At 42.3% G+C, this 8,807-nt stretch overlaps 1 long non-coding RNA gene across 1 annotated transcript; it reads right to left on the bottom strand.

Moving 5' to 3' along the window:
- Positions 1-2,258: 2,258 nt before the first annotated feature.
- LOC110940405 lies at positions 2,259-4,694 on the bottom strand. Its single transcript, XR_002593114.2, has 3 exons — positions 4,265-4,694; positions 3,106-3,157; positions 2,259-2,456 (listed from the first exon to the last, which is right to left on the bottom strand). It is a non-coding gene; the product is annotated as an uncharacterized LOC110940405 (long non-coding RNA).
- Between the last annotated feature and the right edge of the window lie 4,113 nt (positions 4,695-8,807).

Here is an 8,807-nt window from a genome sequence, read left to right as displayed (position 1 = left end):
TGTCTAACTATTTCCCAAAAACTTAAACCTTAAGCTAAGACACGGCCGTCCGTCTAATAGATTTAGTACGTGTAGGTCGTCGCACAGCGGTTTGATCAGGAGATTTACTTGGTAGAGACGCACCACTGTGAGTTCATGTCCCCCTTTTCTCTAACTGTTTTCAGTTTACTTAACTGCGGGGGTGAAATACATGTTACTATGATTTACGAGTACTTTACAACGGTATGTTTAACGTAAGGAGGTGTTATACGATCATGTGAGTGGATAGGAACAACATGGGGCCATTAGTCCTCATGGAGGGACCGAGGGACAGGAGCGGTAGATCTATCTGGGTGTAGCGAGCCCAGCCCCCGGCCAAACTAGAAACGGACCGTGGGGTGACTTTGTCCACATACTTTGCCGTGGCGAAATCTGCTAGGTTTGAGTCTCCCTATTTGCACTTCACATATGTCAGTGGCCTTGCAAACCATTGGTGATCACAAGTCCTCTTACACTGCTACATACCACAACTATTTTTATACTCACAAATGTTTTATTTACTCACTTTCGCATGAACTCGCTCAACATTATTGTTGATTTTTCAACTTACATGTATTTCAGGAAACTAACGATCTGGCGCGGTATGGTTTGTTTTCTCCGCTGCATTAGGCCCGAGGTCATCCAAGGTTCGAGACTTGTGACTCTTTCCTGGACAAGTCACAGTCCCCGAACCGTGTTTATTTTAAAGTTTGTGGTCGTAATGAATTAGACAAGTTTATGGTTGTCGGGTGTTTACCCGTTAAGACAATGTTTTATTATTTGATTCTCAATGGATGATCTTGCATGTTTTAAATTCATATAGCTTTGTTATGATTAAGCTATGGTATTAAGAAGTCACACAAATTAACCACGCTTCCGCAAAGCCAGGGTGTGACACCATCACCACAACAAAACCTTAACCAGCCATCTACGTCTATATTGCCTGTTTCGAGGACCCGTCACCGCGTTTACCACTTTCTTCGAACTCAACCCCCAAACAATCACTCTCCTTCGTTTAATCCGCAACCTCTGTCACCCCAAAACACTTTCACCGGAGTCGAAGTGTTCGCCGGAGTAATCGAGACGCCGTCAGAGTAACCAAGTTCGTCGGAGTTCATGACGAAGACTGTTTCAGCATCGCTTTCGGTATACCTTTCTTATTTTTTTCTTTGTTGCCTCGTTTAAATCCACCGTTAAAGTAGCATTATTTTTGTGTTCAAGTAAACTGCACGCTCGAAAAACATGCATCGAGTCGAATAGTTCTTTGTTTCAAAAGAAGAAGGATGATGATGTTGTTTAAAAAAAATAAAATAATAATAATAATAAAAACAACTAAACTTTACTAGAACATAGAACGCCTAATGTTGTTTAAACCAAGCATCGGAGACGCGGGTTCGACTCCGAAGAACTCGCCGGAGAATACGAGTTCGACGGAAGTCGACGCGACTCGATATGCATTCTTTTCCTAATAACCAACTCGTTTTATTAATCAACTCTAGGAAGTATGACAATGGGTTATGTTTGGTTAAATATAATGTCCTGGTCACTGTTCTTTTTTTCTAAACAAAGAAGATGATGAAGTCCAGCACCTATTCAAAAGTTTAACTACATCCTAGTATAGTGGTTAGTATTTTGTTGTTGGCTGGTTAAACAAAAACACAAGAAGTCAGGGGTTCGACCCTGCCCCCGTGCTTGTCGATGTTTTTTTCTTTTCATTTTGTTTTTGTTCCAATATATTGTGCACACAAGTTCTTAAGAATAGTCTATTAGGCCGAAACGTGCACTCAAAGTCCTTGAGAATAGTCGAATCACTTTGGGTAGTCGATGTCTATCAGCCGAGACAATCTATTCCCGATTTTACGTGTTTCGATTCTGGATCCGCAACCGCTGACTCTGTGATTTATCGCTTTTATGTGAAATTTTATGTGGTTTTACATGTTTATGTGTTTCGATTTTTGGTGATTTGTACGCTTTTCGCTTTTTCGCTTTCACACACAACCCGCACTGCACATCTATCTCAATACGCTAACAAATCGCATGCTATGATGCTCACTTACGCTATACAACTCGCAATATTACTCGCTGTGTACTCGCTACTCGCAATCGCTACTCTCGAACACGCCTCGCGACCTTGATTGATAGGTGAATATGTCACACCCCCAAAATACCACATGTGGAAATACCGCGGGGCGCGTGACGTACCAGGATCTTAGCCATTAATCACATTGAACTCATAGGTATATGAAAATAAAACTTTCATTAATTAACAGTAGGTGTTACAATAGTTCACAGTTTACAGCGGAAGCATATTTAATTCGTTAAGTGTTTATAAATCACATGTAAAAGCTCTCTGCGTTGTGCTGTGTTTCCACGTATCTCGACCCATGACCACTCCAGCTTCCCAGATAGCAAGTTCCAGTCCTTATGGACCTAAAGACCTTCAAGGCATGTAACAACGAGTCAACAATAAAAGCTGAGCGAGTTCACAGTTGGGTGTTCGTTTTAAATTGCTTACAAAAACATAGTTTGTCTTTAGTTGGCTTCCTTGCCGTGGGGTTTACCCCATAGTTTAAGATATGATTAACCGGTTTACCCTGTTTCCAAACATATCCATAGTTGGTGGGGGCTTCCCATGTGAATTACCAGTTTATCCTGTTTCCCAAACCTTTTTATGATATTTAGTGGGGATTTCCCATGTTGTATATTACTAGACTAGTAGCATCTATAGGTGTCCTTCCCAATCCGAGGACAGTGGTAAGTATGAGTTTACGTAGATTTTATGTAAGTGCCCTTCCCAATCCGAGGACAATGGTACGTAGGTTTTACGTAGGTTTAGCGATGGTGTCCTTCCCCATCCGAGGACAGTAGTACGTAGGTTTTACGTAGGTTTTACGTAGGTTTTAACACTAGTGTCCTTCCCAAACCGAGGACAATGGTACGTAGGTTTTACGTAGGTTTTAGTATCGGCGTCCTTCCCAATCCGAGTACGGTGGTAAGTAGTCTAGTAGTGAAGAAAGTGCGGGTAGTCATTCCATCCCATTCCCAACCCACCGGGAATCCCATGCCTTGGAAATAGTGTGAACTCACCTTTGCTTTCCTCGGTAAATAAAGCGTTTGTCCTGAGTTGGTCAACCACACCCTATTATGGTTACCACTTGTTAGGACGGTATACAAGTAATCACGTATTAATTGCACGTATCTAACAAGTATTTAGCAAGTAGTGTACATGTAACAATCATCATATGATATACCGAACATGTAGGTATTCACAGATACTTTGCATCATAACAGTTAATCACAAATTGAAATGAACAGTGTATATGTGTGTGGACCACCAAAGTACCGGCACCAAATATGAGTGTGCGGTCACGTTGAAGATGTGTGACATAAACTTATGTGTGCGGCATACAATTTGTGCGGTCGTGCAGTGTGCGATCGTTAATAGTGTACGCCCCAATATATTTCTATTCCAAAATAGAGTGTGCGATGAGAATCAAACAAATAGTACGTAGTTTACCGTCCATGCTCTTTAAATCAAACAACCATTTTATATTTACCATTATTCATCAAATCATCATCAATTATTATGGCATTTCATACAAATTCGAACCATGCTCTACGGCCCTAATCCTCTTAATAGTTTTTTTTTAATTATCAATAACACATCAAAACCCTTATCATTCAGCAACATTGATTACCTAATCCATACCCTATTTAATCATTAGTCAGATTCGAGCCCATTTGTGCATATCATCCTACTTTATTCATCCCTACTCCAAATCGATTAGCAACAGTCAGTCAACACTCATCCTAACATTCTTTCAAATAATACCAAACAAAAATAACTTTGATTTTGTCCACTTGATTTACGTTTGGTTTTTCAAATAATACCAACCAAAACAAAATAACTGTTCTATGTGATATATGCTCAAGGTATCAGTTGTTCAAATTAATCATTGACATAAAACCAAAACCAAAACCAAAACAAATAATCGGTTTATTCTATTAAAACCAAAACATAAACGTGAGATCAGTTATTTCAAATATTACATTCAATACCAATCATTGACATATGATATATGTTCAATGTAATACCACTTAATTGGCTCAAAACCAAAACTAACATAAACGTAATCATATTTCATAATCAATTCAAAATCAACAGCTCAACAATCATATTGATACCTTTATTTCACAATCATAAATCACAAGAAATTCAAAACAAACACAGATGGACATAACTGACCCAGTGATTCACGAGTTCACGGACCACCTGCTGCCGTCGTCGTCTCCGTCGCCGGCGCCGCTAGCCGGAACAACCACCAGCTTCAACTTCTGCCGAGACCCACCGTCATCTTCATCACGTCGCTGCAGCTTCGTCGTCACCTGCCGGAACCGAATCGAACCACAGCCACCTCTACCTTGACTAGTCCTTCACCCAAGTCACGAACCGGAGAGACATGGGGTTGCTTCGCCGGCCGCCGAGGCTGCCACACCACCGCCGTCGTCTTACAGGGAGTGTATAACCAGAGGAGAGGTTTGGGTGTGCTGTGGTTGCCGGAATTCTACTCCGATCACCGGAATCAAAACGAGAGGGAGAGAATGTTATGATGCGTGGCTGTTGTTTTTTTTTTCTTTTTTTTTTTTTGAAAGTAGCTAGGTTTTTGTTTTAAAAACAAATGAAGGGAGGTGAGGGTTAATATGTTTATATAGTGTAGGGTTTTCTTAGAGTGTGTAGGTTGGGCTTGGCCCAAGGTTATGAACCCGTTACAATATCACTTGTGTGTTTGATATATAAAACGAGTTCGTTCAGAACGCGCAACCAAATATGGGTGTGTCACGCTAAATATGTTTGGTTAAACGGTATGATCCTCTAGTCACAGTTATTATTATATTATAAATAATGATAATATTGATAGTAATAATAATAATAACAATATAATTCTCGAGAAGACCCCCGGTCCATGACGTGAGTTTCAACAAACTCGATCTATGGTTACCTTACAACACTTGGGGGGGGGGGGGTTGTAGCCTCAGCCGGTTCCTCAACGAAATGGGTTTATCAACAAATCATCGAAATTGTACCAATACATCTAAAAGTATTCCTCCAGAACCATCAGTTTGAAAAGTATTCCTCCCCAATCCAGCGTTAGTAGTACTCTAATTTGGAAATATAAAGCAGTCCCAATCCAGGGATAGTAGTGGTTCCCAACACCCGGGAATGTGTACTATTCTAAGGACGCGCGTGTAGCCCTAAGCCAGGGGTACTGTGTGTATTTCCCAAACCGATGAAATGGTGTGTTGTCCCAAAACAGGGACGCATGCTTATGGTAAAAAGTTGTTGCCTCACCTTGGTGTGTGCGTTTGTATCAAAAGTCTCGTGTCGACGACGCGAGCTGGTACAGTATGCAAACAATAACCCAAACGCTTTTAATTGTGTTCGCACGTCCCGAGTGACCAGTACTAGGGTACGGTTGTTTCACATAAGGTTGAGTTCCATCAACTGTAAACGAAGTAGGTGTTGTTTCCAGCCGTGGACAAAATCGGTAGCACATGGCTGCATCATGTCTTCATTAGTTTGTTTGGTTCGACCATTCGTTCGTCGGTGTTAAGTAGTGCTCACGCATGATCGTGAGCTGAAGGATTTGTGCATGCCTTGCCACAAATCGGACATTCGCAACCATTCGAAAGTTCCATCCAGTGATGTCACTGCATGATTTAGCTCCCTCGAAACAACGGTATACGGGAGGCCCTTGCGATCGGTCTAGGTAATGCATTTGGTACCGTCCAAGTGATGCCTCCAAGTAAATTTAAAGACCATGGTTTCCACCGCCTGTTGTGTGTCGTGCAGTTCATCCTTGTAACTCCATTACGTAAATCATCACTCTCTCGTGTTGCGTCGACGTGTAACTAGGACTCTGATTCGAACCATAACAATATACCACCGAATCACCCGCGCCCTCGGGTAAAGACGATGCTCAGTGCATTGCAGAATTGGGATTCGAAAGCTGAAAAGACACCCTCATGTTCTGTCTTTCACGAACACAGCACCCGGCTGTGCTAAAGAGATTTAAGCTACGCGTTCTTCGAAAATCCTGTGATTAATCTGCGATACTATCAAGCGAGATGGAAGAAATTGTTGTATCCTCAAAGGACCCTTTGTTGTCGATCAGTTTCCAACCAAAACGGGTCTTAGCGAGATCCACGTACATTCCCACTTCGTTGATTATATGACCCAAAAAGTACCTCTCAAATCTAGAAGTTACATTTATCAAGACTTTGCACGGTGTGGCTCCTCCCTCAGGAGCTCTCAAACAAGATACAAGGCTGTCCATGATGTTCCTTTTTTTTCTCTTGGAAAGGATTCAAACGTCACCCAATAGCATGGTCGGTTCTTATGATCCAGAAAGCTGCTGGTGTGATGATTCCCCCAAAGGTCATGGAATACAAAGTCGTATGGCCGAATTGCGTCTGATAAGCCGCTTTACGAACATTCTCCCCTTGGGCTTCCTTCTGGTAATAGTTCGCTCGTAAATCAATCCTCGAATGAAAGCTTGTCCCTTGCAACGAGTCGACAGGTTGTCAATCCATTTGGTTTTTCAAATAATACCAACCAAAACAAAATAACTGTTCTATGTGATATATGCTCAAGGTATCAGTTGTTCAAATTAATCATTGACATAAAACCAAAACCAAAACCAAAACAAATAATCGGTTTATTCTATTAAAACCAAAACATAAACGTGAGATCAGTTATTTCAAGTATTACATTCAATACCAATCATTGACATATGATATATGTTCAATGTAATACCACTTAATTGGCTCAAAACCAAAACTAACATAAACGTAATCATATTTCATAATCAATTCAAAATCAACAGCTCAACAATCATATTGATACCTTTATTTCACAATCATAAATCACAAGAAATTCAAAACAAACACAGATGGACATAACTGACCCAGTGATTCACGAGTTCACGGACCACCTGCTGCCGTCGTCGTCTCCGTCGCCGGCGCCGCTAGCCGGAACAACCACCAACTTCAACTTCTGCCGAGACCCACCGTCATCTTCATCACGTCGCTGCAGCTTCGTCGTCACCTGCCGGAACCGAATGGAACCACAGCCACCTCTGCCTTGACTGGTCCTTCACCCAAGTCACGAACCGGAGAGACATGGGGTTGCTTCGCTGGCCGCCGAGGCTGCCACACCACCGCCGTCGTCTTACAGGGAATGTATAACCAGAGTAGAGGTTTGGGTGTGCTCTGGTTGCCGGAATTCTACTCCGGTCACCGGAATCAAAACGAGAGGGAGAGAATGTTATGATGCGTGGCTGTTGTTTTTTTTTTTTCTTTTTTTTAAAGTAGCTAGGTTTTTGTTTTAAAAACAAATGAAGGGAGGTGAGGGTTAATATGTTTATATAGTGTAGGGTTTTCTTAGAGTGTGTAGGTTAGGCTTGGCCCAAGGTTATGAACTCGTTACAATATCACTTGTGTGTTTGATATATAAAACGAGTTCGTTCAGAACGCGCAACCAAATATGGGTGTGTCACGCTAAATATGTTTGGTTAAACGGTATGATCCTCTAGTCGCAGTTATTATTATATTATAAATAATGATAATATTGATAGTAAATAATAATAATAATAATAACAATATAATTATCGGGATCCACGGGTTGTCACAGAATACGTGCAATATATATAGGTGAATACGTGAAAAATATAGTGTTTAGCATGGTTTCGGTGTGCCTATGTGCCTGTGTGTTCTACGTGCTTATGTGCTTACGTGTTTACGTGCCTATCTGGTTTATCTGCCTACTTGATTATATGCTTACGTGTAGACGTGTTCCTGTGCTTTATATAAGTAGTTTTGACCAGCGCGGTAGACTATACTAGATTAAATTGACTTGTGTTTGAGTCCTATGGCGATGTCTGTTGCGGACAATGTCGTCATTTGGATCGCATCACTCTTGCGCCGCTCGTCGTAACCATGCTGACAAGCGAATCGCTCCTCTAGTCGCTAAGCAGATGGCTAAAGTTATCCCGCAAATTGTCAGTGAGCTTAATGAGAACGCCAACAAGTCCTCTGAGGAATCAAGGACTGACTCTCCAAAGGGTACTTTCAGCTTTAAGCAGTTTAAGGCCTGTGGCCCAAAAGACTTCACGGGCGTTGACGGACCAAGCGCAATGTTTCAATGGTTCGACTCAATCGAAGTCACGCTACGCCAGAGCGGATGTCCCGACCACCTACGAATTGTCAACGCAACTGGCGTGTTCCAATCCGGGGCTCTGGATTGGTGGACTGCCGAAAGGAACAGACGTGGGAACGATGCAGCCTATGGGCTCACTTGGGATGAGTTGAAAGAACTCGTGATGAAGGAATTCTGCCCACCCCACGAGCTCCAGAAGCTAGAGAACGAGTTCTGGAACATCAAACAGGATGGTGGCGCCGGTCTAACTGCCCATTTCAAACAGCTGAGTATCATTTGTCCAAGCCAGGTGGCAACACCTGACATGACGATCAAGAAGTATATCCGTGCTTTACCAGATTGTGTTGCTGACTTCGTGCTAGCCGCGAAGACAACAACAATCGAAAAGACCTACCTACTCGCTGCTGAGATCAATGACAAGCGAGTTCTCGCTAGGTACTTCAAGAACGCCCCGAAGAGTCTTCATCAAGCTACCGCCGTTTCCACCGCTGAAACCGCCGCTCTGCAAGCTTCAAAGTCCTCCTGCCGCAAGCGAAAGAACAACAACAAGAATTGCATTGTCACAGCCGCCGCA

Source organism: Helianthus annuus, chromosome 5 (genome assembly GCF_002127325.2).
Source record: "Helianthus annuus cultivar XRQ/B chromosome 5, HanXRQr2.0-SUNRISE, whole genome shotgun sequence".
NCBI lineage: Eukaryota > Viridiplantae > Streptophyta > Magnoliopsida > Asterales > Asteraceae > Helianthus > Helianthus annuus.
The sequence above is the reverse complement of the archived record's forward strand: the minus strand, read 5'-3'. Positions and strand labels throughout refer to the sequence as shown.